The 13,867-nt window shown below is 43.0% G+C and overlaps 1 protein-coding gene across 2 annotated transcripts in view; it reads right to left on the bottom strand.

The window, feature by feature from the left end:
* The window catches only part of LOC128686799 (uncharacterized), an 84,657-nt gene extending 81,381 nt beyond the window's left edge, over positions 1–3,276 (bottom strand). The window contains exon 1 of one of the 2 annotated variants that reach the window (XM_053773894.2): positions 3,133–3,276. The gene's annotated coding sequence lies outside the window, so the exon portion shown is untranslated. The remainder of the gene's footprint in view (positions 1–3,132) is intronic. The other variant, XM_053773895.2, reaches the window with a different exon arrangement.
* Positions 3,277–13,867: the final 10,591 nt, after the last annotated feature.

Here is a 13,867-nt window from a genome sequence, read left to right as displayed (position 1 = left end):
AGACCAGCTAGCCACAATAAGATTCGTCCAACTGGGTATATTTCTACACCATAGGAAGGTTGACCGCGGGTTCAATCCTGGCCAGGGTATGGTTTGTTTGCAATCGTGTCATTACGATTTCGTGAGTCATGTTGACGGCAGTGAAGGGACTTGAGCTAGAGTTCGTCACGGCCACGCTAGCTGGAGATTCGTCTGTAAAAACTTGCATTTGTGGTCACAGTGGTGCCTGTGCTAACCTTCCTATGGTGTAGAAATATACCTAGTTGGACGAATCTTATTGTGGCTAGCTGGTCTAGTGGCTAACGCGACGGGCTGGAGTTTTGAGACTCTCTGACCACGGGTCCAATCCCGGCCGGGGTATGGGATGGTTTTAAGTTGGAAAAATTCAGATTCAGGAAGGATATAGGAAAGTACTGGTTTGGTAATAGAGTTGTGGATGAGTGGAACAAACTCCCAAGTACAGTTATAGAGGCCAGAACGTTGTGTAGCTTTAAAAATAGGTTGGATAAATACATGAGTGGGTGTGGGTGGGTGTGAGTTGGACCTGATAGCTTGTGCTACCAGGTCGGTTGCCGTGTTCCTCCCTTAAGTCAATGTGACCTGACCTGACTAGGTTGGGTGCATTGGCTTAAGCCGGTAGGAGACTTGGCCCTGCCTCGCATGGGCCAGTAGGCCTGCTGCAGTGTTCCTTCGTTCTTATGTTCTTATGTTAGTATTATTAATTGTACTGCCTCATATTAATAATAGACTAAACAAAATTACATTTAAAAATGTATGTTTGTATCATAAATTGTGCTACCTCATGTTAATAACAGAGTAAAATATTAAATATTTGTAATCTACCACTCTTCACCTGTCTAGACTTAAGTATTCTTTAAGTATTAGGTTAAGCCTGCCTGAAATGCCTTGGCACGACAGTGGTTTTCTTTGTACTAATACAATTTTGAAATATACACATACAATGTAACCTTTACAAAGAAATAAAATTTTCATTTTGATTTTTACACTAATAAACTTACTATGGAGTCCTACTTTAATAATATCTAAATCTTAAGTAACTTTTAAGCCTCCCAGCATACATAAGAGGGATTACCAATAGACCCCTGGCTGTATTCAAGATAAGATAAGATAAGATTTCGTTCGGATTTTTAACCCCGGAGGGTTAGCCACCCAGGATAACCCAAGAAAGTCAGTGCATCATTGAGGACTGTCTAACTTATTTCCATTGGGGTCCTTAATCTTGTCCCCCAGGATGCGACCCACACCAGTCGACTAACACCCAGGTACCTATTTGCTGCTAGGTGAACAGGACAACAGGTGTAAGGAAACGTGTCGAAATGTTTCCACCCACCGGGAATCGAACCCAGGCCCTCCATGTGTGAAGCGGGAGCTTCAGCCACCAGGCCACCGGGCCACCCAGGCACTGGACAAGCACCTAAAGTCGGTACCTGACCAGCTGGGCTGTGGCTCGTACGTTGGATTGCGTGCAGCCAGCGGTAACAGCCTGGTTGATCAGGCTCTGATCCACCAGGAGGCCTGGTTACAGACCGGGCCGCAGGGGTGTTGACCCCCAGAACTCTCTCCAGGTAAACTCCAGGTATGACAAATTCCCCAAAATGCACTGCATAATTAACAATTTTCTTTTATGCCTACTTACTGTGTATACTCAAGGTTTTAGTATATGTTAACTACATTATTTGTACCACAAAGAAATAAAATCGTCTTATTAAATCATTAAGGTGTAGAAACACTGGTAATTTAATGGGGTTTAAAGGTTATCCAGTACAGCAGAGTCATCAAGTAACCTTTCACCATTATTATTATAATCATAACTAAGCACTAAACCCACAAGGGTCATACAGCACTGCAGGGAACCTTTCACTAACAATCAAGTACTAGGGGGAGAGAGCACAACTTTGTAGTACCCACAGTCAGTGGCCAGGCTTCAAACACCTTTTATTGTACAGCAATAAAGGAATGGAACAGACTACCCGCACATGTCAAAGCCAGTCATAGCATGAACCAGTTCAAGAAGACTGCCAAAAAGTGTCTGATGAATGAAGCAACAGAAAGGGAGGGGAATGATTTTCTATTTTTTAGCTAAAATACGTGTAAATTTTACCTTATCCCTAGTAATGACCCTCGTATTGTAGATAGTCGTAATGACCCTCGGGTAGTAGATAGTCTTAATGACCCTCGTATTGTAGTCTTAATGACCCTCGTGTAGTAGATAGTCTTTTTAGTATGATAAGATGTTATCTTCATTATAGAATAATAAGAAAATATTATAACCTTTATATTATAATAATAAGGTAAAAGGACCCCAATGGAAATAAGTCACTCTGTCTGACTTTTTTGGGTTATCCTAGGTTCTCTACACATATGCTGCTATGTATGATAATTCTATGTAACTGTATTGTGTATACCTGAATAAATTTACTTACTTACTTACTTACTTACTAAGAATATACTTTAATCAAGAACCTCAATAGAAATAGTCACTTTGCTACTATATACGATAATTAGTATAACTATTTATGTGTACTTATACCTGAATAAACTTACTAAATCCTTAAATATGATTACTATTATGATCAAAAAGAAGCGCTAAACCCTCTAGGGTCATACAACCCCCTTAAAAAAAAAAGTTTAAACTCAACATATATATGTGGGGTTAAATACATTTTTTAAGTGTACATCCCGTAATTTTAATGATGTTGAACCTCATCTGTAATATACATCATCTATTGAGTCAACTGGTGTTCCTTAATGTGTTCTTGGTGAATGTTCTCTTAGTTCTTCTGTGGACGTGTGGATGGCTCATTACTTTGTAATTTATTCATGATAGTGACCATGTATAGACGTGTAGATGGTTCATTATCTTTGAAACTTGGTCATTATTGTGACCAGATATAGACATGTAAAACTTTCATTATCTTTATAACTTGACCTATCAAAACTCTGGGGCTCACTCCCTGGACCCATTATGTACCTCTGTAATATTTTGACTACCGCCCATACCATAGGTATGGGGTACATAATACAGATATTAAACTAATGTTCATCAGGTTTGTTTTTTTTTCAACAAAAATATGCACTATGGTCAGTACAATACTCGTGTCCACCACTCACCTTCTTAACTCTTTTTCCAGTGCCGAGAGGAATTAAATACCCAGAACTTGGGTTTATACGTAAGAGAATATCAGTTTCCACAGAGGAATTAAGATAGATGAACGTTGATGGTGAGAGAACAATGATAGCGTCACTCCCGCTGCGTCACATGTCACACTAACACTCTCAACCTCCACCAAAACGTTTTAACCCGCGAGAAACATCTGTCCAAAGTTATTTCAATATGAATTTGTCTTTGTTTTTAGATAAGTAAATTATTTAGGTACAGATACCCATAACCACAATTATCACACGTAATAGCGTGTAAATTACCTTGGATAACCTCCTCCCCGCCCCCCCCCCCAAAAAAAAAAAAAGTTCGTTTAAGTTTATTGAGGTACACATATGCACAATTATCATATATAGTAACATGAGTAAATTATCTAGGAAAACCCCCCAAAAAAGTCGAAGGTTTTTATTTCCATTTGTATTTGAGTGGCCTGGCCCCACGTGCTAAATATGACACCTTATTTTCTAAGAATTATGCATATTTATTAAAATGGATTATTATTATTATTATTATAATCAAAAAGAAGCGCTAAGCCACAAGGACTCTACAGCGCTGCAGGGCAGGAAGGAAGCGAGGGCATCAGGTGGCAAAAGGGAGATGGATGAGTAATAGGTTACGGATAACAGTGGGGCAGTGGATGGTGAAAGGGTAAAGGGCAGCAAGAGACTGAACTAGAAAGGGCTGAGGGGAGTGCGAAAAGTATCATCAGAGTTTGTGGAGTAAATCAGTCGTTGTCAAGAAGTCAATGAGAGAGCCAGGATTAAAGGAGGGTCCATCAGCAAGAAGGGAAGGTAAAGAGATAGTAGAACGAAGACGACGTTGGAGGTAAATTCTGCATGCTCGTTGATAGAGAGGGCAGTCTAACAGAATGTGGCTAATCGATACTGGAACTTGACACTGCTCACAGAGAGGAACAGGGTGCCTCTCCATGAGATACCCATGAGTAAGACGAGTGTGACCAATGCAAAGGCGGGAGAGAGTGGTCTCCCAACCTCGGCACTGATGACAAGAAGACGGCCAGTAACCTATGCTCGGTTTAATAGAATGAAGTTCTATGACTTCGAACAGGCGATAAATGACATGCCCATGCACTCTGCCCCAGGGCCAGACTCATGGAACTCTGTGTTCATCAAGAACTGCAAGAAGCCCCTATCACGAGCCTTTTCCATCCTATGGAGAGGGAGCATGGACACGGGGGTCGTCCCACAGTTACTAAAAACAACAGACATAGCCCCACTCCACAAAGGGGGCAGTAAAGCAACAGCAAAGAACTACAGACCAATAGCACTAACATCCCATATCATAAAAATCTTTGAAAGGGTCCTAAGAAGCAAGATCACCACGCATCTAGAAACCCATCAGTTACACAACCCAGGGCAACATGGGTTTAGAACAGGTCGCTCCTGTCTGTCTCAACTATTGGACCACTACGACAAGGTCCTAAATGCACTAGAAGACAAAAAGAATGCAGATGTAATATATACAGACTTTGCAAAAGCCTTCGACAAGTGTGACCATGGCGTAATAGCGCACAAAATGCGTGCTAAAGGAATAACAGGAAAAGTCGGTCGATGGATCTATAATTTCCTCACTAACAGAACACAGAGAGTAGTCGTCAACAGAGTAAAGTCCGAGGCAGCTACGGTGAAAAGCTCTTATGGAAAATTTTCTAGGGTGCTTACCTGTATGTACCTCAACATTATATACATACCAGTAATCTCATTGGGAGACAATCATATTGTTTACCGTAGTCACCCCGTGTAGACATGTGAGAAAACTTAACCACCCCTGGTCGCACCAAGTGGTCCCCTCGACCTCACAATCTTATCCATATCTATCCGAGACCAGTATGGATTGGGTAGCACCCACAAGTACGGTGCTACTAATTAATTGTGGACTGTATAGATTATATTAGTTTAGCTGAATGAAGGGGAGGGGGGTAGGATACACCTGGATACATCCGTCAAGGAAAACATTTGTACATAATCCCACTACTTACCAGATGTTCTCTGGTGGTCACTTGATGTAGCTGGATCACTCATAACCTATCTAATTATAACATACCACCACTGGCCAGTCTAAGGTTGCTATAACTAGAAGGGTTACTTAACTGTGGGTGATTGATATTCCTCATTTCTTGATTCACCATCTCATTTTCGATGTCCTGCTACACCGACACGATTCTCATTCCAGCAGGACGAGGTATCCGCTGGTTTGTCCTGCTTTAGACGTCGTGACTCAAGGAGTTTCCCTTTCCTCGTCTCGTTAACAACGAGGTCTAGCGTGTTCACTCGGAGCAAACGACTTATTTCACTTCACATATTCTCTTAACTTAGCGTTATTATCCTTAATTACATTACAATTCACAAGACGATTTAATGACTCAAATTATTATACACATTAGAGATCACTCCATTAAGATCTGAGACCGATGAGTGATGATTAAACCAAGGGTAATTTTCCCGGGGCTCAGTCCAGGACGACGCGTCAGTCACCCCCGGTCCTACCCGTAATCACCTTTTACCACTCTATTATCGTGGTCCCGTAAATCACGTTCCCTCACTCTCCACTAGGAACAGTCACGACACTTCCTATTACGAAATGAGGCCTATATTAATCCTTAGGCCGCCGTGAATGCCAATTTCGTGGTACCATGCCTTTTCCGCTTCCTCTCCACCTTCAAAACAAACCCGCCCCTCCCCCCCGCACATCCGCGCATGCGCAAAGGGAGCTCTTGGTTCTACTCTTATTTTCAAATACATTTTTGACCCATATAGACACATTAAACACCTATTAGGCACTATAGTTTCGGAAAATTAAAAAATTTTCCACACTGCGGCCGGGCGGAGGTCGTTGCTAGACGACTTACATAATGTGGAGTACAATTTTTTCCATCTTCACTGGCCACCCATATTTATTGAACTCTCAAAATGGACTAATTGGTGTTCCATTCTCTCAGGGGCATAAGCCTATGCTCCCTGGATTAAGTTATTGGGCATACTGGAATTTTGAGACTTTACCAATAACAAGTCTCTCAGTATCCCAAGTCAGCCCCAGCACATTACTGCATATAGGCACCAACTCCATGGCCATCCATATTTATTGAACCCTCAAAATGGACTAATTAGTGTTCCATTCTCTCAGGGGCATAAGCCTATGCTCCCTGGATTAAGTTATTGGGCATACTGGAATTTTGAGACTTTACCAATAACAAGTCTCTCAGTATCCCAAGTCAGCCCCAGCACATTACTGCATACAGGCACCAACTCCATGGCCATCTATATTTATTGATCCCTCAAAATGGACTAATTGGTGTTCCATTCTCTCAGGGGCATAAGCCTATGCTCCCTGGATTAATTTATTGGGCATACTGGAATTTTGAGACTTTAACAATAACAAGTCTCTCAGTATCCCAAGTCAGTCCCAGCACATTTCTTCATTATTTCATTAACCCCTTCACATATCCTCATTAGTTCCTCTTCAGTTGACGTCACACCCGGAAATTGTCCACATAAGATTATTTACCCAATTACTTCGCTCAGTGGACCGCCTGTGCACTTAAGGTGTGCATTTATCGTCGCCTGAAGTAAGAACAATTTATTATTTAACTGCTTATTAATTATATCATTATAAGCAGTCAACAATTTTGGTGTCTTGCTCAGTTCGCAGAGCTGGGTCCTTTAACTGTCCATACGCCATCCTATAATTAGTAGGTAATTCTGGACGGTCAAGCTTCCACGGAAGTCGCACCCAGTAATGTCCAGATTCACATTTAACATCCTTCAGGTATTGTTCCTGAGTAAAGGAATCATTTGGACTTTCCTCATTTACATTAATCCCTATGCTGTCCAGCTCCCACAAATTAGACTGGTTCAACATCATTCTCGATAGAAGAATACTTGTACTGGGTTGACCTTTCATGAGTAAGACACCGTGACCGTATTCACTACTTCCTCTAGTCATTATTACTAGGCGGTAGTCTGCCATATATTACATGGCCCGTACCAGTGTTGAGGAGAGTGACGCCGTATGGTTTTGGATTTATGCCCTTTATCCTGAATTTTTACATCCAACACCGGCAAGGCTACCTCAGCTAGGCCATCATTATTGCCATTAGCTGCAACCTTTACATCAGTCACTGTAGTGTCAGGGTTATTAACATTATCATTATTGTCACCATTATTATAAGAATCACATACAACCCTGCACATAACTGTATGGTGCTTTCCCTTGTTGCATTGATAGCAACTGTTCAATTTGGTATGACAATCCTTTACATTATGATTGTCTAGACATCTGATAAATCTGTCAAGTTCTTTCATTCTTTCCACTTTAATATCCCATGAATTACAGGCATTACAATTTTTAGTGAAATGAGTACCCTGGCAGAAGAGGCAGTCTCTCTTTTCCTTGCCTGACCTCTTATTAACTGGGTTACACTTACTGAAGTACTTATTCCTCTTACCTTGATGTGAGGAACCACTATTACTGATTCCTGACTTGATATGTGCCTATTTAACTCTTAACTATGATTATTACCACTGGGATTATTTTTCCCTTTTGAGACTTGACAGATACTTCAGAGTCATTATGTGTTATATCCTTAGAACTGTTTGGCTGACTGGTCTGCAATTGAACAATTAATTCCTGCCGACCTAGTCTGATTTCCTCCAGACCGTACTATGGAGGTTTTGGCAAACACACCCTTTGCATTAATAGGTTGATCAACTGCCTGGCTTACACCCTTTAATTTATTCAAAGCCTTACTTTTACAAGACAGTTTTTCTTCCAATTCGTAATGTTGATTAATTAAAACATTCATTTCCATTCCATCTGTACAATTCTCTAGCAGATCTCTTTCACAGTCTTTAAACCACAATTTGTACCAATCAAATCTACTCTCTAAAGCATCTAAATATAACTTTAATTCATTAGGGTTCACGGTTCTTTGATTCACTAAATCAAATGCCTTCGTCACATGGCTTTTAATAGCCTGTAATGATGCTTTCATTACTCTAAAATTCACGGACTTGTCAGCCACATTAACTCCATTAGATCCAGTCATGGTTAGAGAATTATTAATCACTGATTATACAACTTAAGTAGGCGCCTTATAAGAGTAATTCTTGCACTTTACTCTTGTATATCCTAGCCACACATGTGCTAGCAATTAATTGGGCTAATTGTCATCCATCACACGATCGATTAAACTTGTGCACCCTACACCCACTTCCTTCAATCAGTCACTTAATTATTAAGTAATTAATTCAATTAATTTTTTCACTGATTGCACCCGGTTCTCGAAGGACCAACGGGCAGATATGGAAAATTTTCTAGGGTGCTTACCTGTATGTACCTCAACATTATATACATACCAGTAATCTCATTGGGAGACAATCATATTGTTTACCGTAGTCACCCCGTGTAGACATGTGAGAAAACTTAACCACCCCTGGTCGCACCAAGTGGTCCCCTCGACCTCACAATCTTATCCATATCTATCCGAGACCAGTATGGATTGGGTAGCACCCACAAGTACGGTGCTACTAATTAATTGTGGACTGTATAGATTATATTAGTTTAGCTGAATGAAGGGGAGGGGGGTAGGATACACCTGGATACATCCGTCAAGGAAAACATTTGTACATAATCCCACTACTTACCAGATGTTCTCTGGTGGTCACTTGATGTAGCTGGATCACTCATAACCTATCTAATTATAACATACCACCACTGGCCAGTCTAAGGTTGCTATAACTAGAAGGGTTACTTAACTGTGGGTGATTGATATTCCTCATTTCTTGATTCACCATCTCATTTTCGATGTCCTGCTACACCGACACGATTCTCATTCCAGCAGGACGAGGTATCCGCTGGTTTGTCCTGCTTTAGACGTCGTGACTCAAGGAGTTTCCCTTTCCTCGTCTCGTTAACAACGAGGTCTAGCGTGTTCACTCGGAGCAAACGACTTATTTCACTTCACATATTCTCTTAACTTAGCGTTATTATCCTTAATTACATTACAATTCACAAGACGATTTAATGACTCAAATTATTATACACATTAGAGATCACTCCATTAAGATCTGAGACCGATGAGTGATGATTAAACCAAGGGTAATTTTCCCGGGGCTCAGTCCAGGACGACGCGTCAGTCACCCCCGGTCCTACCCGTAATCACCTTTTACCACTCTATTATCGTGGTCCCGTAAATCACGTTCCCTCACTCTCCACTAGGAACAGTCACGACACTTCCTATTACGAAATGAGGCCTATATTAATCCTTAGGCCGCCGTGAATGCCAATTTCGTGGTACCATGCCTTTTCCGCTTCCTCTCCACCTTCAAAACAAACCCGCCCCTCCCCCCCGCACATCCGCGCATGCGCAAAGGGAGCTCTTGGTTCTACTCTTATTTTCAAATACATTTTTGACCCATATAGACACATTAAACACCTATTAGGCACTATAGTTTCGGAAAATTAAAAAATTTTCCACAGCTCTGTTCCACAAGGCACAGTACTCGCTCCCATCTTGTTCCTCATCCTTATATCCGACATAGACAAGGATGTCAGCCACAGCACCGTGTCTTCCTTTGCAGATGACACCCGAATCTGCATGACAGTGTCTTCCATTGCAGACACTGCAAAGCTCCAGGCAGACATCAACCAAATCTTTCAGTGGGCTGCAGAAAACAATATGAAGTTCAACGATGAGAAATTTCAATTACTCAGATATGGTAAACATGAGGAAATTAAATCTTCATCAGAGTACAAAACAAATTCTGGCCACAAAATAGAGCGAAACACCAACGTCAAAGACCTGGGAGTGATCATGTCGGAGGATCTCACCTTCAAGGACCATAACATTGTATCAATCGCATCTGCTAGAAAAATGACAGGATGGATAATGAGAACCTTCAAAACTAGGGAGGCCAAGCCCATGATGACACTCTTCAGGTCACTTGTTCTATCTAGGCTGGAATATTGCTGCACACTAACAGCACCTTTCAAGGCAGGTGAAATTGCCGACCTAGAAAATGTACAGAGAACTTTCACGGCGCGCATAACGGAGATAAAACACCTCAATTATTGGGAGCACTTGAGGTTCCTAAACCTGTATTCCCTGGAACGCAGGAGGGAGAGATACATGATTATATACACCTGGAAAATCCTAGAGGGACTAGTACCGAACTTGCACACGAAAATCACCCACTACGAAAGCAAAAGACTTGGCAGACGATGCACCATCCCCCCAATGAAAAGCAGGGGTGTCACTAGCACGTTAAGAGACCATACAATAAGTGTCAGGGGCCCGAGACTGTTCAACTGCCTCCCAGCACACATAAGGGGGATTACCAACAGACCCCTGGCAGTCTTCAAGCTGGCACTGGACAAGCACCTAAAGTCAGTTCCGGATCAGCCGGGCTGTGGCTCGTATGTTGGTTTGCGTGCAGCCAGCAGCAACAGCCTGGTTGATCAGGCTCTGATCCACCAGGAGGCCTGGTCTCAGTCCGGGCCGCGGGGGCGTTGACCCCCGGAACTCTCTCCAGGTAAACTCCAGGTAAACCGAGCAGAGTTGACCAACGTTGTTGCCAACGGGTGCGAAGGTGGGTAGCTATTGCAGCAAAATAGTCCAGAAATGGAACACCTCGATAGGAAATTGGTAGGTCATGTACTGCTGACCGCGCAGCAGTGTCTGCCTGTTCATTGCCCTGTACGTCGACATGACCAGGGACCCAACAAAAAACAATATCTTTATGTTTGGTAGAGATACGGCGTAGCCAAAGTTGGATACGGAGAACTAGGGGATGAGATGTATCAAATTTTCGTATAGCCTGTAGAGCACTAAGGCAGCACTTATTCGTATCGCATAGATGCGATACGAATAAGTGCTGCAAGAATGGCATACAGTTCAGCAGTAAAAATGCTAGCTGAAGATAGTAAATGTCCCCGCACGATGCTGTCCGGAAACACTGCTGCGAATCCGACGCCGTCTGAAGGCTTAGAGCCATCTGTGTACACAGCGGTGGCATGAGAATGGGAGTGGAAGTGATCAAGAAAAAGAGAGCGGGAAGCCACTGTAGGCAGTTGAGCTTTCGAGCAAGGGAGTGAGAAAGAACAGACCCGAACAGCTGGAACTTCCCAGGGGGGTAGGGAAAAGTGAGATGCTACATGAACATATAAAGGTGGTAACTGAAGGGAAGACAAGAGTGAATGTAGGCGAAGAGAAAAGGGAGGGAGCAAACAGGGGCGGCGAACGAATAAAGAATGTCTACTAATATCGGTGACCATTCTATAAATGGAAGGATTGTGTAGATCGTGAGAGCGTACATAGTAGCGAAGGCAATGGGCATCACGGCGATCAGACAAGGATGGAACATTCGCTTCTGTATAGAGGCTCTCAACAGGGGAAGAGCGAAAAGCACCAAGGCACAAACGTAATCCTTGGTGATCGATAGAGTTAAGGCTAGAGAGAGTAGCAGGAGAGGCTGCGGAATAAATCTGGTCACAATAATCGAGTTTCGATAAAACGAGGGCTGAATGTAGGCGAAGCAGAGTTCGACGATCAGCTCCCCAGGAAAGATGAGCAAGGGTTTTAAGAAGGTATAGCCGGCTGTGACAAGTTGCCTTCAGAGAGGTTATGTGAGGTTTCCAGGATAACCGACGATCAAAGAGAAGGCCTAGAAAAATGACTGTATCACGTTCGGGGATACGGGAGCCATAGAGCTACAAAGGATGATCGGAGATAACAGAGCGTCTAGTGAAAGTAATTTGGTGAGTTTTGGTACTTGAAAATTTAAACCCATGCGTGGTGGCCCAAGTGGAAACACGGTCGACCGGATGCTGGAGAGAAACTGCAATAAGATGACAGTCAGCGCCTGCACAAGCAATAGCGAAGTCATCAACATAGAGTGATGACCAAATATTGGGTGGAAGAACAGAGGCCAAATCATTTATAGCAAGGAGAAAAAGTGTTGTGCTTAGAACACATCCCTGAGGGACACCTTCAGCTTGGACGAAGTCCGGGGAAAGAACATTATTGACTCGAACACGGAAATGTCTGTCAGTTAAAAAGTTCTTAAGGAAGGATGGTAGATTGCCTCGGAGGCCTAAGGAATGGGCCTGGGCCAAAATATTATACCTCCAAGTTGTGTCATATGCCTTCTCAAGGTCAAAAAATATGGCAATAACTGAGTGATTATTCGCAAAGGCATTACGAACATACGTATCCAAGCGTAGTAAGGGGTCTATGGTAGAACGTCCCTTACGAAAGCCATATTGACTAGCGGAGAGACTGTTGTGTGTCTCTAAATACCACATTAAACGTCGATTTACGAGACGTTCCATCACTTTGCAAACTGCACTAGTAAGAGCGATGGGGCGATAGTGGGAGGCATCATGTCCTGAAGTACCCGGTTTGCGGAAAGGGAGAACAATGGTAGATTTCCACAGCTGGGGAAGAACTCCTTGTGCCCAAATAAGATTGAAGAGCTGTAAGAGGACTACAAGGGCTGACCGATGTAAATGTTGTAACATACGAATATGAATGTCGTCAGGCCCAGCTGCCGATGATCAGCAAGCTGAGAGCGTTGCCTCCAGTTCTTGAAGTGTAAAAGGCACATTATACTGTTCTTCTCTGAGAGAAGAAAAGTCCAAGGGTACTAACTCTCTGGCAGACTTTGAGGAAAGAAACGAGGGGCATAGATGGAGCCCTCGGGAAATACGGACCAGATGTGTGCCAAGTTCAATGGCAACGTCGAGAGGGTTTGCTACATCAACACCAGCGACCCGTAGAATGGGAGCCGGGTCAGGAGAGTATTTACCACTCAATTTCCTCACTTTTTTCCAGACTGCACTCATAGAAGAAGCAGAGGTGATGGTGGAAACATAGTCTCGCCAACAAGTGCGTTTAGCTTCACGGATGACACGGCGAGCGATCGCACGCTTCTGCTTAAAATCAAGAAGTCTCTCAGCGGTTCTATTGTACCGGTACCTGCCCCATGCAGCACGTTTCAAACGTACTGCACGAGCACAAGCAGGAGACCACCAAGGCACGCACTTCTGAGAATGCCTGCCTGAGGTTTGGGGTATAGAATGAGAAGCTGCGGTATAAACTGACGTCGAGAAGATGTGTAGGAGCTCATCAATGGAGGATGAAGAAGGAACCTCACTAAAAGCAGTGAGGTGTGAGTAAAGATCCCAATTTGCCCGATCAAATTGCCAGCGAGGGCTACGGAAAGGTGGTGAATAGGAAGGAGAAGTAAGAATGATCGGAAAATGATCGCTGTCATGTAAGTCTGGTAGAACAGACCAGGTGAAGTCTAGTGCAGTGGAGGAAGAGCAGACTGATAGATCGATGCAAGAGAGAGTATGAGTATGAGGATCAAAATGGGTGGGAGTACCCGTATTTAAAACATGGAGGGGGTGAGAGGCGAGAAAAGCCTCCAACTGGATGCCACGTGAGTCACAATGAGACCCATCCCCCCCAGAGGAAATGGTGGGCATTAAAATCACCAAGTAACAGAAGTGGTGGTGGTAAGGATGAAACAAGAAAGGCAAAGTCTGGGATAGAAAATGCTCGAGAAGGAGAGAGATATAAAGAACATATTGTAAACCACTTATTCAAGTGGATACGGGCTGCAGTGTAATGCAGCGAAGTATGGACAAATAGTTGACAGTACGGAA

Source organism: Cherax quadricarinatus, chromosome 7, assembly GCF_038502225.1.
Source record: "Cherax quadricarinatus isolate ZL_2023a chromosome 7, ASM3850222v1, whole genome shotgun sequence".
Taxonomy (NCBI): Eukaryota; Metazoa; Arthropoda; class Malacostraca; order Decapoda; family Parastacidae; genus Cherax; species Cherax quadricarinatus.
Note: the sequence above shows the minus strand (reverse complement) of the source record. Positions and strands in the feature narration are given on the sequence as shown.